Here is an 18,297-nt window from a genome sequence, read left to right on the forward strand (position 1 = left end):
TAACACTCACGGGTGCTTAAAATCTCCCATTGGTGAGAATTTCTGTGCAGCAATACAATTTATATCTAACTTTTTTTTTGTAGTACAGTTATAGATTATCACAAAGGTTGTCCCAGTAACCATAAATCATTAGAATCTGTGGTGTCTTAAAACAAAGTGAAAAGTCATTTGACCTTTTTGCCAATTTCGTCTCTTAGATGGACTTCTTTCCTTCCACTACATTCTCTGGAGCTGGCTAGTCAATGCTAAGGAGACATATGGTAACTAAAGTGTTAGTAAAATGTCACTCTTCATTTCCTTCCTTCTTTCTCCTTCTTCTTCTTCTTAGGAACATATACTCAATGTCTTAGAGTTTTGTAGTTCAGAATTCTGGTCTTAACTTTACCAGGTTGTCTGCTTCAGAATTTCATTTCTTCAGGCTCCAATGTAGGTGTTTTTTTCTGGCAGAGCCAATCTCACCTGAGGTGGCCCAAGGAAAGATTGTCTTCTACATGACCTCAGAATGTTCAGTTTTTTTTTGCTGGAGGCTGCACTTATCAATATGAAGCCTCCTGCTGATTCTTGCTCTAAGAGCTCCTCCAACATGGCCATTTCATGGCACAGCTTTCTTCTTCAAGGCTTGTGAGAAGTAATCTCTCCAGTGGCTCTGCCAGTAAGATGAAGTCTTAAATCCATGACAAGGGAGTTACAGTAATGACCTCTCATTACCTATGTCATCAAATTTAACTACAGTGGTGACATCTCATCTTCCCCAGATTTTATTGATTAGAAGCAAGTCACTGGCTCCACAGTCAAGGGTAGGAGATCACATGCTGCTCAAGAGTCATTCTAGGAACAGTCTGCCACAACTGTCATCTCTTGTCTATATTTTTTAAATAGGCTCCTGTCAAATTCCTGCTTCTTCCCTCCCCTGCTTTCACCCACAGCTAGGATGAACTTTTAAAATATTGTATCAGATAACATTATGGGCTCAAAACCATGAATAACTTTCCATTTCAATTATGGGCTTCCATCTTACTTATTATATGACCTTTTAGAATTTTCAAAATAATACTGTATCTGTATCTGTCAAGATACACACACACACACACACACACACTTTTAAAGACAATTAGGATTTCTCCATTTATTTTATTCTGAGACTTACCAAATGATTTGACTTTGTTATTTACTGTCTTTATATGTTCACTAAATTATTTTTACTAATTGCTTAGTATTGATTGGTAAGACTATGCCATTAAATATTTGACTCTTGCTCTATTGATTGACATTAGGAGTACTTTTTAAATTCTGCTTGTCATTATAAATTTGCAATAAATATCTTTGTTCAGGCTTCTTGGTGATGAATACAGATGTTTGTGATTAATAAACTACTGCAAGTAGAGTTACTGGGTAAAATCACCTATGTCCTTTAAATTTCTTAAGTATCAACATGATGATATCCAAAAGGGCTCATATTGTTTCTATCCCAAATAAAATTTCCACCAACTCATGATGACACTAGATATTATGAACTACATAGAATTTTACTAATAAGGGTTAAGAATGTAGTTCAGTTTCTAGTATGAGGCCCTGAGTTTAATCCCAGCACCCCCCCATAAATTATTAATGAAACAAAGTATCTAATTAAACTACAAAGCAGCATTTTTCTCATAAAGTAGTAACTTTGGGCATTATTTCCTTTATTTATTGGTCATTTTTATTTCCCATAAGAGATGACTAATCATGCTTTATTTTCATTTTTTCTTGTGCCATTCACTTTTTGTAATTAATTTTTAGACATGCTTTATGTTTATTTTTTGAAAATATCATTTCCAGGTTTTTAAATGTAAAAACTTAACTTTGTTTATATGTCTGTTGTTATCCTAAGGGTTTTTGTATAATTGTGTAGTTAAAATTCTTTAATTTTTTTTTTAATTTTGTTTAAGAATTCCTCTATTATTAAAGAAAAAAGAAGTTTCTAGAGAGGTATATTTTTACCCTTCCAGCCAAATAATCATCTGAAACTCTTCATAGAAGCAGTTTATTATGACTTATTACTTAGGTTAATCAGGCTTGACCCTTAGATTTAAATTCTCTGCTCAATCATTTAATGTTATTACAGGTGATTGTTCATTTCCGTTTTAATCATCACTTCATATTTCTCAGTCATTGCCTGGCCATGCTGAAATTCCTATATGAAAGTTTAAAAATGCAGAGATGACATTGCCTCTACCTCCATGGAATTTATTCAGGTGAATTAAGTATGTTTATAATGGAAAATGACATGAATTAAAGTGTGGCTTGAATTTACAAACCTATGTATAAGTGGACCAAATTAAGTTTCCTAGTTGGAAGCAGAAGCAGAGAGCCCTTTGCTTTGAAATGCACTGAAGCTTATCAATTCATTGCATGTAAGTGATAATTTAAAATACATCCTGGCTCTGCAGAATAGCATAAAGGTGTTATAGATGTTTTTCTGCTCGGTTGAGTGAGTGCTTTTAAAATCTCAGAATTTTAGGGAAGTGAAGAGTAGCATCCAAAGGCTGTGGAGCAGTTTTAATCTGTGCCTCCAGGGTAGATGATCCAGGGGCATGAGCACTAGGGTGGGGAGTATCACAGGGTGGGAGAGAAAGCAGGAGGTCAACCCTCATTCCACTCAAAAGCTTAAAATACTATAGGCATGTTGCTATTTTTAAAATAAAAAACCTGACAGTGAAATTACCAAACAGAAGTATGAAATAATGATACTGGAAACAAAGCAGCTATAACCTGAAGTGAATGAAAGCTGGATCCAGTTCTAGAATGCTTTCAGGAGATTTAATAGAGGGCTTTGAAAAGGAGCTGAGCAGTGATGGTACATGGTTCAGGTAATGGCCAGGGAATATTTTTAGTGAAAGGAAATCGTTTTCAGTGAAAGAAAAGCAAATTCTACTGTGACCATACTTGTTACTATAATACATATTTAGTACTTTTGTCATCATTATCACATTTCAATTTGTTGTTCTGATAAGAACATTAAGTCAAAAGGAATCATTATTCCTAAGTGAACAAACTTAAATAAAGTGACTCACTGATTAAGATGCTAGACAAAGGCATTGTGCTTTTGACATCAGGTCTCATAGGAATTTTAATTCTATGATGTTTTTGGATAAATTAAGAAAAACAAGCAAGCAAGATTTATTATTTATGTGGTTTCTCCTGGAGAAAAAGAATATGCTATAAGTTTCTGTACATAGTTTCAATATATCATTATAGCCACTCTCTGTACTAGATGTCTTATTTTATAGATTTAAAAAAAAGGTAAATTCTGCTTAAATTACTCATGGAAGTCTACATCTGCCAACAGATCGAAGAAATAAGAGCTATTTATTACTTTGATCTTAGAATTCAAGATTTTTTCAAGAGGTCAAATTGTAATAAGCCCTTTTTCATGGTGAGAATGGGCTGAAGAGTGACAGAATAGAAGATGCCAGCATCACCTGTAATGAGTTAATTTGGACTGTCTTATAGGCAAATTAGAAAAAAGGAGAAGAAGAAAGAAAGAAAGAAAGAAAGAAAGAAAGAAAGAAAGAAAGAAAGAAAGAAAGAAAGAAAGAAAGAAAGAAAAGAGAAAGAAAAAAAGAAAAGCAATAGATTATTTTTGTAAAATTTATGCAGAAAAAAAAATTCTTTTGTTTGTATGTAGGGGGCAGGCATGTTAGAAGAACAAAGGGACATAAGTAAGTGAGAAGTAAATATTTCAGAAACTGAATGACACTCCAATAAATACATAATTAAATAAATAAATAATTCAAAATTTTTGACTATGGAGGAGAAAAATCAGGAGTATGAGAGCCTGAAAAGTATTTTGGAACTAGTAGAAACAACCTTCTCGGAGGAGACTGTAAGCCATGCTAGAATAAAATACAATCAAGAGCACAATTTATATCAGAGAAAGACCGATGATGAAAAAACAGAAGAAAAACAAACAAAAACCAAAGATTAATGAATACTCTAGATGAGTATAAATTTCGAGAAAATCAGGCTTATGAATTAAATGTTTAATAAAATAATAATCCAAAAAATAATCCAAAAAATCCCAAAAATGCATTTTTTACATGTATTAAAATTTTTATTATTGGGTTTTGGAGATAAAATTCATTTAGTAAAATACCTAAGTGTTTCTTTCTCTGTAGAATTTTTTAAGCTATTGAGGTAAAAAAAAAAAGTATTCTGCGGAACATATTTCTAGGGTCAACAAGCTAGAATAGGCTCTTCTGCAAGCATTTTCTTAGACATATCAGTGTAAATCCATGCGGAGAAACAATCAGTAATTTGTAATAAAATACTGGCTCTATAACATGCCATCATAAAGCCAGCATGGATCCATTTTTTACAATATGATTGCATTCTAATGTCCCAAAACAGTATTGTTCAAGGGTAAATTTGAATAAATACTGAACAGGCAAGCAGAGATATCCATCTATAGCCATTAATCATAGATGATATGAATATGGATATAAATATAGATATGAAGATAGATAAAAATATCTCAGTTTAAAAGTAAAAAACAAGGTGGTGATAGTTCATAAAGACTATTATGAAAAATAGGATGTGGCACTGCCTACCAACTCTCATATTAGGTTGAAAGACCCAGAATTTACTATTGATAAATCAGGGAGATGACATAAGCTACCATTTCAGGCTTTGTCAGAGACATTCCCTCTAATCCTGGGACCACACATCTTAGAAAATATCTGTGGTGCTACTTCCCAGGACATAGGCTTGGGAGTCTTGCTTTGAATCTGCAGTTCTAATGGCAAGTTCATTCCATATGCACTATGGCTGTCATCTGAAATCTACAAGAACCACAATGAAGAAAGCCTGCCCAGGCCCTCCCTATGCTGTTGCCCACAGCTACCACAATGCACCGTCTTGTCTCATTTCCACTTTATACCAATTACACATTAATCTACATCTAATCATCATCTTTTCTAGAGTCAAACAATCTTTTCAGACCTCACTGTTTCTGTCAGTGGTACTGTTTGCTTGTAATGGTATGAAATTTTCAAATTTAGTATGTTCTTATATTATCATTTTTAAAAAGTCAAAAATAAAGCTTTACAAATTAATCAAAAATAAAGCTTTACAAAATATTTTAAGAATACTCTACGTCTACATCTTTCCATTCTCAGTCCCCAGAGGAAAATGGCATTAATTTTAGCATCAGTCCTTTCTGACACTTATTCTTTTTTTTTTTTTTTGCTACTTCTAACAAAAAATCAGATATGATTACATATCCTGATTTATAACTTGCTGGATCATAAAGTATGCTGTGAGGACAATTTTTTAAATGCTGCTAAATTATTGGGTTCAATTTTGGAATTCTCTTACTCATATTCTAATCTTCCCATTGATCAAGGCATATGGAAATTTCTTTGTAATATCATCCTGCCATTTATTCCTATCCTGACATTCCCCTGGCTACATTTGTTAGGTCTTATTAAGACCCTAATGTGCTTAGAGACTGCTTCTAGTGTCCTATTTTTGTTTGTTTATTTGTTTTGTTTTCTTTTTTTGTGTGTAAGTGATGCAGCCACATCAATGTTAACAGCAACTCAATTCACAATAACTGAACTATGGAACCAACCTGCATGCCCTTCAACAGATTAATGGATAAAGAAGATGTGATACACATAGACAAACAGAATATTACTCAGCTTTAAAGAAGAATGAAATTATGGCATTTGCAAGAAAATGGATGGAGCTGGAGAATATCATGCTAAGTGAAATAAGCCAAACTCCAAAAACCAAAGCCCGAATGTTTTCTCCGATAAGCAGATGCTAATCCATAATGGGGGTGGGTGGGGAAGAATGAAGGAATTTTGGATTGTGCAGAGGGTGTGGGAATGGGAAGGACAGTGGAATGAGATGAACATTACTACCCTACATACATGTATGATTACAATACTGGTGTGACTCCACACCATGTACAGCCAGAGGAAGGAGTATTTGTGCTCCATTTGTGTACAATGTGTCAAAATGCATTCTATTGTCATGTACAACTAATTAGAACAAATTAAAAAAATTAAGGATGTATTAACAAAACCAAAATATACATTTTTAAAAAAATGTTTAATAGTGAAGAAGAAATAAGTTTTCCTTAACAGCTAACTTTAGAATGTACTTAGTATTCTTAAAAGTATACTAAAATGTACTTTTAAAGTTTTACATCTCTTTTCCATGGGTTCTAACTCTTCATGTTTATTTTAGTGTTTGATACTGATACACTATTTCTTATCAGAAGAAGACTGCATTAATAACCAACTTCTAGTTATTTCCTAGTCTTCCTTACAAAGATTCTTTCTTGACATTCTTTTTTATTTTGTCTAAGAAATTTTTTATCATATGGTTATTTCAAAAATAGCTAAAGAATAAAATGTTCCTACACTCCTAAGAAACAACTGATTTTTCAGTAGCTGTGATGGCAAGTCGTCTCTAGACGTAGTTTTAAAACTGTTTTCTCAAACAATGACATTTCTAGAAACCAGCAGAATGGCTTTTACATACATTTGAAGAATTAATGGCAATGTACCACAGTGAAGAAATATTTGCAAGTCAACCTATTGGTAAAACCCCTAACTTTCAAAAGTCAGTTGGTCAGAAAAAGACTTGATCCAAAGAACACACATCTGAAAGTTAACTAATCACTGATATTGTCATTTTAGAAACCATGACTCTGCAGATAGCATCAATAGACTTATTTTTCTCAAAGTCCACCAATCATTGAATCCTACTCTTCCTCCAACCCTTGTAAAATACTAGCAGTCATCTCTTTGATAATCTGTGGCTGAACAGTATATTTCAACATTCCCTACATAAGCAACAAACTCAACTTTGCTCCTTTTTGCTTAAGAAATTGAGGGAGCTAAATACTCTGGAAGTTAACAATTTGTTCACAATCTTGGAAAGAATATAGTTATATTCTTTGCCTCTTATATATGCTTTAGTTTTATCTTTATTTTTTATTTGATGAAAGAAAAGTTTAGAAAGTTTATGACCAGTTCCTTAGCTATAAACCTAGTAGGTTGAATATCTAGAAACTTAACTCCTAATCCCTAAGTGAGCTCCTGAGTCCTAATTCCTCTGGAAAATGAAATGATCCCCAAAAAGTACAAATATATTTGATAAATATCTAAACTGACATTCTATTTCTATATGTGGACACTTAGAGATACTCAAATATTCACCATAAGAAAAACTAAGCAAAAAGTCATCATAAAGACACCTAAAATATAATAAATAAATAGGTGAACATGTTTATGTGGCAGTGAGTACAAAATCAAAACACACACTTAAATCACATATATTTATATATACAACATAGATTAGAAATAAAAGGTAACATGGGCAAATGACTATGAAAATTTCTGGAGAATAACCATTCTGGGAGGGGTTTCATGATATCAGCTTAAAGTCATAAATTTTAAAATAGCATTCTACTGGGTTTAGAGAATAAAACAATATGAATCAAAAATAAGTGATAGGTCATGAAATGTGAAAGGGAAGATTAATTTTTAATAATGAGTTCAGAATAAAAAATAAATTAAAATAAAGATAGTAGAAATAATTGAAATTAAAATTAAAAAATATATAGAATGATTTATCAGGATGACCAGAAAATCCACTGAGATAATATGCATGGTTTTAAATAAAATTTGAGGGTATTTTTATCAGTCTCCATTTATTCTAAGTACTTACCAATATAAATATTCACTCCACAGTGTTTTTCCTAAGAGGACTGGTTTACTGTGAAGTGTTTTCTTTGCTCTCTGTAGTGTAGCTACAGAGCAATCACATTCTCTAAAAATAAAAATTTAAGACCAATTTGAGAACAATCAACTGAGGTTTTCTAGACATTTTTTCAGCTAATTCTTTCCCTGGAGCATGTAATTTAAAGTACAGACATTGAGCTTCTTATATCTGCTTATTCAAAATAAGAGTACACCATTAAAAATTATAAGAAGATTAAGTACATATGAGTCCTTATTGTAGGAAGTCTTCTGTGGTATTAATTTCTCTATCAAGATCAAAGTAAATGAACATCATTTTAGGGAGAATAAGCAAAATAAAGCATTTAAGTTCTCCTGGACACAGAGGTAAAATATTATAAATTCAACTGTCTCCCAAATTATCTCAGTTCCAAGTAATTCTGTGTTATGAACTTTGTTCCTCAATTCCTTTAAATAGGTTTTCCATGTCTGGATAAATATTATCCATAGTATGAAAAATATTTGGGGGTGTTAGCAAGAACAAGTTTTCCTATTTTTCCATCTATTAATTCTCCTCCATCTATCCATCTGTATTTTGATCTACTTATGCACCAAGAATCATGTTCTGCTATATAAAGGATGCTCATCACAAGCACCAGGCCCTGGAGCCCCTGCTATGTGTGGCTCCTTCCAGGATACCTCCATTTTTTTTTCTAAATTATCTCCTCTCTTAATTCTAGTGTCCTTAACTGAAAAATGTGCTCTGTGGTATTCTGTTTAGAAATTCATTACCACAAATATGTGTAAGCACCAGTTATTCCCCAAGCAGTATAGTAGGAAGTTTTTGCACAAAAGAAAAACATCTTATAAAAAGAAACTTTTCTGAATAAGCTCGTAAATGAAACCAAAACAAAGAAACAAAATGAAACAGGCTTTTACTATTGTAGCAGGGGTTTAGATTAGAAAAAAGAAAATAGTAAATGCTCTAAACATTCAAATATGGTAGGGAAGTAAGTTCGGGGATATACTTTTCAAAGTGTATTTATGTATTTTAGCAGCTATCAAATTACATTTAAATAGAGGATGGACCAGACTGATTTTGTATAAGCTTCCTGTACTTTTATAAGTGTTATTAGGAAGTATAAAACATGATTTTCTGTTGGTGTGTCTTCTTTCATTGTTTATAATCCTTTCACATTCAAGAAATTTTTTTCAAATAGCCTAATAAAGTACTTTCAAGTTACCTAACAAAACAATCTCCCCAGAAGGTGACATTCTGTTTAAAAAGCAATAGGGAGAAAGCTTGATTTATTGATAAGAGAGAGTATGTTGTAATTTTTTTTTCATTTTAAAACTGTATGGATTATGCGATCACTCTTACTTAAATGAATTGTAGCAGATGGATAGTGATGTAGGTATTAAAGGAAAGGATCACAATTCTAAAACAGGTATGCTTTGCTTTATAAAATGAACCTATTTCTTCTGAAATAATAAGTCAAAATCTAACAAAATTGTACCAGGGATGATTGTAATTTAAGGAAAAAAATATGATAAATGCTTTTGTGAGACCTATGATAAAAAAAAATCACTTCTCATTTTATGTATTTTGTGATTTCTTTTTAGCTTTTTTTGGTTCTCATATACAGTATTATACTTCCCTAAAGCGAAAGTATCCTTGCATCTAATATATTGCAAGTAAATTAGCAAGAATGATTTTTACTTCAGTAGCACAAGTGGAACTTGGAAGTTCAACAGGAAAAAGACATTTCTAGTGAAAAAAATTGAATTCAAATATGGATAATATTTTTTTAAATAAGTATTATTTTGTACTAGATAAGATAGATAAGTTCTTATCCCAATTATACAAAGATATTATGGGTATTTTGACCATCTAATCAGTTTATCTGATATTTAAGCATATATCTATTTTGTTATAAAAGCGAAGCAAATCATAATGATTTTAAAGTTGCTTGCCTAAATGACAAGCAACGCAATATTGCCAAAGATTATGGTACCAAATGTGCTATAAAGAGATTAAAATTAAACCATAATTTTGGATAATTTAAATATTATGAGGTATTAAAAATGCAAACATATGTGAAGTGCTTTATAATTAAGAAATTTTAAGTCCTGAAGAAATATTTATGGCAATAAACAGTAGAGGTTCTTAAGGACTTAAAGCAAATGGCAAAATGTGCTTACAGAAAAGTAGAAAAGATTATATTACATTATGGGAAAAATCTTCCTAATAGAAGTTTTCTCAGTGGTAAAATGTTTTAATATTTTAAATATATAGATTTATGTGTCATAATTTGATACTTGTATATAGTTGTGATAATCAAATCAGGGTTGTTTACATATACATCTCCTTAAATATTAAAAAACATCATTAATATTTAATAATTATATATATTTATTGAGTATAGTGTGATATTTCAGTACATGCATACAATATAAGTTTATAAAATCAGGACAATTAACATTTCCATCCCCTTACCATTACTCTTTGTTTGGTACTCTTCTTAAAATGTATGATATGTTATTATGATCTAAAATCACTCCACTGTGCTGCAGAACACTAGATTTATGATTTCTATCTGTGTTTTGCTTTGCAATGTACAACTTCCTTCCATTGTACTCCTTTCTACCCTTCACAAACTCAACTAATCACAACTCTACATTCAGTTCCACTTTTTTTTTTTAAATATCCACATATAAGAGAATATGCAGGATTTGCCTTTCTGTGATTTAGTTCACTTGATATCTATGTAGTTGCTTTTAGTTGTTTTTATATAAAGTCTTAAATTAATATAAACTATACACAGAACTAAAATTTGAAAGTTCTGTTTGATTTGGTCTATCCTGAGTGTTTAGCACAAAGTCAATGCAAATAAGAGCTTTCATTAACCTAGAACAGGGACAGTTGAAACTTTTATTTCAAATAAAAACATTTTTTATATATTTATGCCTTTTTAATTTATCATTTGAATTCTTCCACCTCTTCCTCCTTTATTTGTTGACATGGGAATCTTTCTATGTTGCTTAGGCTGGTTTCCATTCTAGGTTCAAGTAATCCTCATACCTCAGCCTCTGAGTAGCTGGAATTACAGGTGAGTATAACTGCACCTAGCTGAGATTCTTCTTTTGAGGACTGGCTGTTTATGTCCTTTGACCATTTTCTTAAATTTTTTTTTAGTTGTTGATAGACCTGTATTTTATTTATTTATATGTATTGCTGAGAATTGAACCCAGTGCCTCACACATGCCAGGCAAGTGCACTATCACTGAGCCAGAGCTCCAGCCCCTGTTTGACCTTTTTTTAATTGAATTATTTTACTTTTGATATTGACATTTAAAGTACCTTAAACATGGTGGACATTAATCCTTGCTAGTAAAAGCTTGTAGTTCATATAAATTAATTTCTCTATTTTGTAAAAACTTGAGATTGATAGAAAAGTTGCAAAGATACACAGAGATTTCCCATATTTCCTTCCCTCATTCTTAACTAGGCACATTTGTCAAAATAACATTCATGTAATAATATTAACCAAATTATAGGATCTATTCAGTTTTCCCCAATAATTCCCATATTTCCTTTCAAAGTGAAACATAAGGTACCAAATAGCATTGTTGTAATGTCTCCTTCCACTCTTCAACTGTGGTTCGCAGTCTTTCCTATCACTTTCATTGCAACTTTTGAAGAGCATAGGTGGGGCATTTTGTAGAATGTCCCTCACTTTGTTTTTGTGTAATGATTTTCTCATGATTAGAGTGGGACTATGGATTTTGTGGAAGCATATCACATAAGTCTGGTGTCCTAATCCCATCACACCAGAGTATTTGGTATCAACATGATTTGTCACTGGAGATGGTAATCTTCATCAGTTTTTGAGGGTGGTGTTTACCAGGTTTCTCTAGAAAAACTTACCTTCCCCAAGTCCATAATCTCTACTCTTTATAAATAGTCATTAATTTAGCCCATACTCAAAGGGAAGAGAATTAAGGTTCATATCTTGGGGGGTGAGGTAACTGAGGTATCTACATGTATTATTTGGAATTTTTATATAAGTAAGATCTGTCTCTCAATTTATTTGCTTGTTCAACCAATTACCTATATCAGTGTGGATTATTGGATTTTTGCTTTCTGCTTTAGCTTATAATATAATAAGATCATTATTTTGTTAAAGTGTTTCAGCTTTGGTCATTGAGAATTCTTTCTGGTTGGCTCTCATGTGCTTCTGACATGTCCCAATGTGTTAGTTTTGCTTTGTTTTTTGCTGGTGAGGCTTACCTTGCATTTTTCCTGCTCAGGACCTAGAATCAGCCATTTTCCCCCATAAGAAGTTGGTTCTTTTTATGTTGGAGAATGGTATTTAAAAGCTGAATCTGAATATGAAAGGGTTTTTTTTGCTACAGCAGAGTCACTACTTTTAGAACCTTTTGGCAGAGAGAGCTAATGTTATGTGGGTGTGCACATAGAAATACACTCTCTGTATTTCTATGTCTGAATGTATATTAAATAAAAATGAGTTTATATTGATACTAATCCTTAATCTATTAAATTTAGCCATCTTGCTTTTTTTTAGCCATCTTGTTTCTAATTTTTTGTTCAGGTTATTCTGGCTGTTAACAATTTACTTATTTGTTTCATGCCAGAATACTTGCAAAGTAGTTACAGAATTGATAACTACCTTTTTTCCAATAACCTTCAGTGAAATTATAACTTACATTTGTCATTTGTTTAGATTAATTAATTCCATTTTGGGATACCCCATCCTGTTTGTTTTCTTATTTTTTATTCGCATACTATATAGTTGTACAGTTCTGTGTGCTTTGATATCTACAGTAATCTCCTCAGCACCACAGTAACATATAGAACAGTTCCATTGCCCCCAAACGTTTCTATTGCAGTCACTTTGTAGTCAATTCTTTTATATGTCTAAACCAGGTCACCACTGTTCTGTTTCCCATCTCTTATGTTTTGCCTTTTCTAAAATTTGCAATACATGGAATCGCACAACACTTAGTCATTTGGGTCTGTCTTCTTTCACTTACCAAAATTCACTTAGGATTTATGCATGCTATGAATGAACCAATATATCCTTTTGATAAGTAGTGTTCCTTTGTGTAAAAATACTACAGTTTGTTCATTCATCAACTCACTGGTTCAAAACAGCTGATTTTTTATTTTCATATTTTGACAGTTAAATATAAAGTTGCTACAAGTATTCACATATAGATTTTCAGTAAAAATAAGTTTTTAATTTACCTGGAATTGGGGTCATTGGATCATATAATAAGTGTATATAAATGATCCTCTACTTAAGATTGTTCAATTTACAACCCTTCAACTTTACAACTGAGCAAAAGCAATACATATTCAGTACAGCATTCACCTCAAATTTTGAACTTTGATCTTTTTCTGATCTAGTGACATGTTAATCTCTCATGATGCTGGAATTTTATTATGGTCAGTAGGTTGGGTGCATTATATACATTTTTGATATATTTCAATATGTTCAATATGTTCAACTTATAATTGGTTTATTGGAATGCAACCTCTTTGCAAGTCAAGAAACATCTGTGTTTAATTTTATAGGGGACTGGTACATAGTTTTTCAAAGTGGCTTTGTAGCTTTTTGACTTCTCATCATCAATGACTGACACTTCTCTGTAGTCCTCTATACTATCAATATTTTTCATTGTCAAATTTTAGAAATTTTATACATTTTAATAGATTATGAGTAATATTTCACTGTGGTTTTAATGAGCATTTCCCTAATGATTAATGATGTTGAACATTTTCTCTTATACCCGTAAACCATTCATAAATATCCTTTGGTGAAGCGCAGATATTTTTCTCATTTTTCAATTTGATCACATATTATTAAGTATAAGAGTTATTTATATATTCTGGCTACAAATCTTTATCAGAATTTGATTTACATGTCTGCAGCTTATATTTTCATTCTTTCATGAGTGTATTTCACAATTAAAGTTTTGTTTATTTTATATCTAAATTTTGATTCACTTATTGAAACAAAGAGGCTATGATTAGCTAATTCCTTCAGTTATAGCAGAAAATGTAACTGAAATTAAGAAACTCCAACAAATTTTAACATATGTTGTCATTTGGAAATTATTGTATATTTGTATATTTTTCTTATCCATATATGTTTCATAAATATGTGATTATATAAAACCTTACTTTAAGTCAGAGTTTTTGGATAATTTTTTTCATTGAAATTTTAAAGTTATATGCTCTTTACTGTGTCCAGAAGTTAGTAAAAAACTTATTAGGTAGTAGAACTGTAGCATTTTGTCAACAGTTCTCTTGAATACAGTTGCTGGATGTTGCAATCAAGTGCACATATGTAACTGTTGAGTCCTTGAAATGTGGATAGTTTGACTGCAGAAATGCCTTAATTTTAAGTAAATTTAAAACTGATATTTGACTTAGTTATTAAAAAAATAAAATATATGTGGGAAAACTTGAATTTGTTAAGCTAATTCTTCAATTGTAAATTTCATAATATTTTAATGTAAGTCAAGTATTTCCAATACAAAATTAATATCTGAATTGAGATGTGCTTTAAGAATACATTGAATTTCAAATATTACTGGGAAAAATATAAATTGTCTCATTAGTGTTTTTACATTGATCAAGTGTTAAAATTATTCTATCTTGATTAAAAATATTATATTTTATACACATTATATTTTAATAGACAGGAGTACTTCTTTAGAGTCTTACATTATGCATTAAATTATATTTTATATCAAAATTTGTCTGTATTCTGAAATAGGATGTCAATACCCTACTTATCACCACCTCAAACTCTCAAAATAAAATCAGGCACCCAACATTTTCCTCCCTTCCATGAAGAAGGATCAAGGTTCACTGCATTCCTCATCATGGGTGCCAGATTTTATATCCTTAGACAAGAGCTACAGCAAGAAAAGAATTGGGAGAGTGGAGAGTAAGGCTTGAGATGTAAATTTTAGGTCTGATAACATTAGTAGTTAAGATATAGCATGTCCTGGTGCCCTAAACATGTTAAAAAATTATAGATTTTTTAAAGCAAAGGGCTTTAATTCATGGCTTACTTTCTTCTGAGGGAAAGAATTGGGCTGTTTCCTTTCTTTGCCATTTCTAAGAGTTGAAACTTACTGCTTAGTAGTTCTTTATTCCTGCATTGCTTTCAAAACCTTTTTATTTTTAACTGACACATAAAAATAGTAAATATTTATTGGCCATCATGTGATGTTCTGATACATATGTACAATGTGCAGTGTTCAAATAGGGGTAGACATATACATTTCAAATGTTTATTATTTCTTAAGAGTATTAAGTATAGCATTTTAAAAGTATAATTAAACATCAGTATATATTCTATCATGATAGACAGTAATTTTAAGTTTTAATTTTGATACAGTATTAAATCTAAGCTACAGAACATCCTTTCATAGTAGATAATCTTATAAATTTGTTCTATATTTTGGGTGAGTTTTAAACAATATACATTGCCTATAATTTCTAATTGAACATATTTATCCCACAAACAAGCTGGATTGAGAAAGTAAATATTTACTTACAATACAGAGAACATATCATGGGAAGCACATAAACAGTTGTTAAACTATTCCACTGTGTTATCGAATTCTTGAGTTATTACATTCTAAACCTGTTGAAAAGAGAGAAACAAGTATGTTAGCTAAACACATTGGGTGTACTGTATATGAAGCTAAAGAACCAAAAGGGAAACTAAAATAAATCACACATCTTACAACCTAGAATTTTTTGTATGTATTATTGGTTCCTTTATTTATATCAATTCATGCTTTCTTTAAATTTTTAGGAAAACATTATTAAATTACATAAATCAATAAAGGAAAATGTAATTAAAAAGAATGAATGTTGTAATTGAAACTCTAAGGAATTGAGTATGCCTTGACAGCTAAATATATTTCATGTACTTCACCTATTACGTTTATCATTTGTACTATATAGCACAAAAAGTGGACCCATGTTACTAAATCATCTAGATTTTTATAAATATATGGATACTTAGCAACAGAAAGGCCAAATAAGTAGATGATTTTTTTAACGTTTTTCATTTTCATGTTGATACTTTTTTAGCCAACATACATGATTGGTTTAAATGGAAGAAAATGCTTTAAAATTTTCTTGAATTATAAAAATTTCTTAAATTTCCACTGTACCTGCAGTCGTGGAGATCCAGGGTGCAGGGCAGGAGGTGGAGCTAACTGAACAGATACATTGGGCCTCAAAGGCCATCCTAAGTTCGGGCTTTATTTCATGGTTCAATGGAGGTAGGAAAGCTTTGACTGGGAAACTAACATGATCTCATTAAAAATTTAAAGAATCACTTCAAATGTTCTGTTTAGTGGAGAGGAAATTGTGGAAGCAGTAGCCAGTCCTAAGGTTGTTGCAGTAGTTGAAATGAGAAACATGGTTGATATGTTTTGCCACAGAGGCCATGGAAAGAAGTGTTTAGATATTTGTGATATGTTTGAATAAATATAAATGTGGTTAATTAATTTTGTCTTCTCATAAATGAAAATGTATTCAGAGACTTCTTAATTATGTACATTTTTTTTTCCTATAGAGAAGGGTTAATTTTAGTATTAGAAATTAGATACTTATTCAGGATACTTGAGTAGATTGATGATTGACCAATTGATTAAATTTTTGGTACTGGGAATTGAACTCAGGGACACTCTACCACTGAGCTACATCCCTAAATATTTTCCTTTTTTTTTAAAATTCTTATCTTTTATTTTGACACAGATGTCCAGGCTAGATTTGAATTTGTGATGCTCTTGAAGAGCTGGGATTACAGGTATGCACCGCTGTACTAGCTACTTCAGTAGATTTGTGTAAAATCCACCAAAGTGGGAGAATATAAAAACATTAGTTTTACATAATTGTTTTAAAAAATACTATTGAACTTTTTGATTATAGTCTAATTAGCTGGGCAAGATGGCACATGCCTGTAATCCCAGTGACTCTGGAGGCTGAAGCAGAAGGATTGAAAGTTCAAAGCCAGGCTCAGCCACTTAGTGAGGCCCTAACTCACAATAAAAAAATAAAAATAAAATAAGGAGTGGGGATGTTGCTCAGAGGTTAAGCACTCTTGGGTTCAATCTCAGTACCAAAACAAAACAAAAGATAGTGTAACGATTGGTAATAACACTATATGATATATAAATTTAAAAACTGGTAAAATAACTAAATGGAACAATGTTTATATATAGAAACAAAACATTAGAGGTCATTGGTGTTGCTAGAAACATCACAGATATATTCAGAACTGAATTCCATTCACAGGACCAAGACCTTAATTCATCAGATGCGATTAAATGACTTTAAATTTTGAACAAATATCCACAATGACTTTATGCCATTTGTGGTAATAAATGGGATTTGCTGCCAGAAGAGGTCATGAAGCCAATTCCTGTGACTGTACTTTAAATAGAATTTTATGACTTCAGAATTACTAGACTGAGTTTTTAAGCGCTCTTTAATTCAACATACTTTTTCTAAATGCCTTCTACATAACAGAGAGCTGCCAGGTATTATGGCCCTCAGGGTTTCTAACACATTCTTCCTGCCCTTGAAAGGTTCACAGTCTAGAGGAGAAAACAGGGAAAGAGAAATGAAGAACTTTGAACAAATGTCTGGCAGGGGACATTAACGTAGCAGCATTCCATTTTACTTGGCAGGAGCTTAATAGAAAATAGGTTGTACGAATGCTGAAGGATGACTAGGCAGTGTGGCAAGCACGAAGATAAGCAGGACAGGGATAATAGAGTTTGGGACTAAAAAGTAATCTGGCTTTAGTAGAGCAGAGTGATAGGAAGTGAAAGGAGGACACGTGGGAGGCAAAGAAGGTAAGCAGAAGCCTGGCCACCAGGAGGGTTCCTTAATCATGCTGACAGCTTAAGCCTCAATAACACAGTAACAGCACTGAGGATAAATGAAAGTTCACTACATATAGGCTCAGATTTAAGGGTTTTATACATATTTTTTCTCATTTCATCCCATTAACAAGCCTATGAGGCAATGCTATTCCCATTTAGAGATGAAAGATATGAAGCACAGAGAGGTAAAGCAACTTGTCGGAGGTTTTCCAGGTTGTAAGTGGTGTTTCTGGATTGGAACCAAGATAGGCTGATTCCAGAGCCCACTCTGTATCCTTTCAGTATGAAGTACATGGAAAAATTTTCCTCCTTTACAGTATAAAAATACTGACTTTCCATTTATATTAAGCAGAAATGGGAATAAGAAATTTTGACCTAATGGTAAAGAAACAGATGAGGAAAGGGAAGAAGAGAAAAAAATAATAATGAATGTGTTTAAACATTTAATTTTAGGACAAATTTGGGGCTAGATAGTTTAAAGGTCAACCTTCTTGGTCCATATCTCTGTTGTACCTGAGAAAAGGAGAGTGGCAATGGAAGAAGTCTATGATTTGTGCTCACTTTTATGATTTCTGCTTATTTTCATTACTAGGAATCTTGCATTGCTTGGGATTTCCTC

The 18,297-nt window shown here is 31.8% G+C and overlaps 1 protein-coding gene across 6 annotated transcripts in view; it reads right to left on the reverse strand.

Annotated features, from left to right (window-relative positions):
• Fut9 (fucosyltransferase 9) overlaps window positions 1–18,297 on the reverse strand; it is a 186,176-nt gene that overhangs the window by 82,318 nt on the left and 85,561 nt on the right. For 5 of the 6 annotated variants that reach the window (XM_058575556.1, XM_058575562.1, XM_058575557.1 and 2 more), the window contains exon 2: window positions 15,330–15,418. The gene's annotated coding sequence lies outside the window, so the exon portion shown is untranslated. Of the gene's footprint in view, window positions 1–7,722; window positions 7,825–15,329; window positions 15,419–18,297 lie in introns of all 6 variants that reach the window. The other variant, XM_058575565.1, reaches the window with a different exon arrangement.

Source organism: Marmota monax, unplaced genomic scaffold (genome assembly GCF_021218885.2).
Source record: "Marmota monax isolate L192 unplaced genomic scaffold, Marmota_monax_Labrador192_F-V1.1 WCK01_AAM20220418_F8-fsc00013, whole genome shotgun sequence".
Classification (NCBI taxonomy): domain Eukaryota; kingdom Metazoa; phylum Chordata; class Mammalia; order Rodentia; family Sciuridae; genus Marmota; species Marmota monax.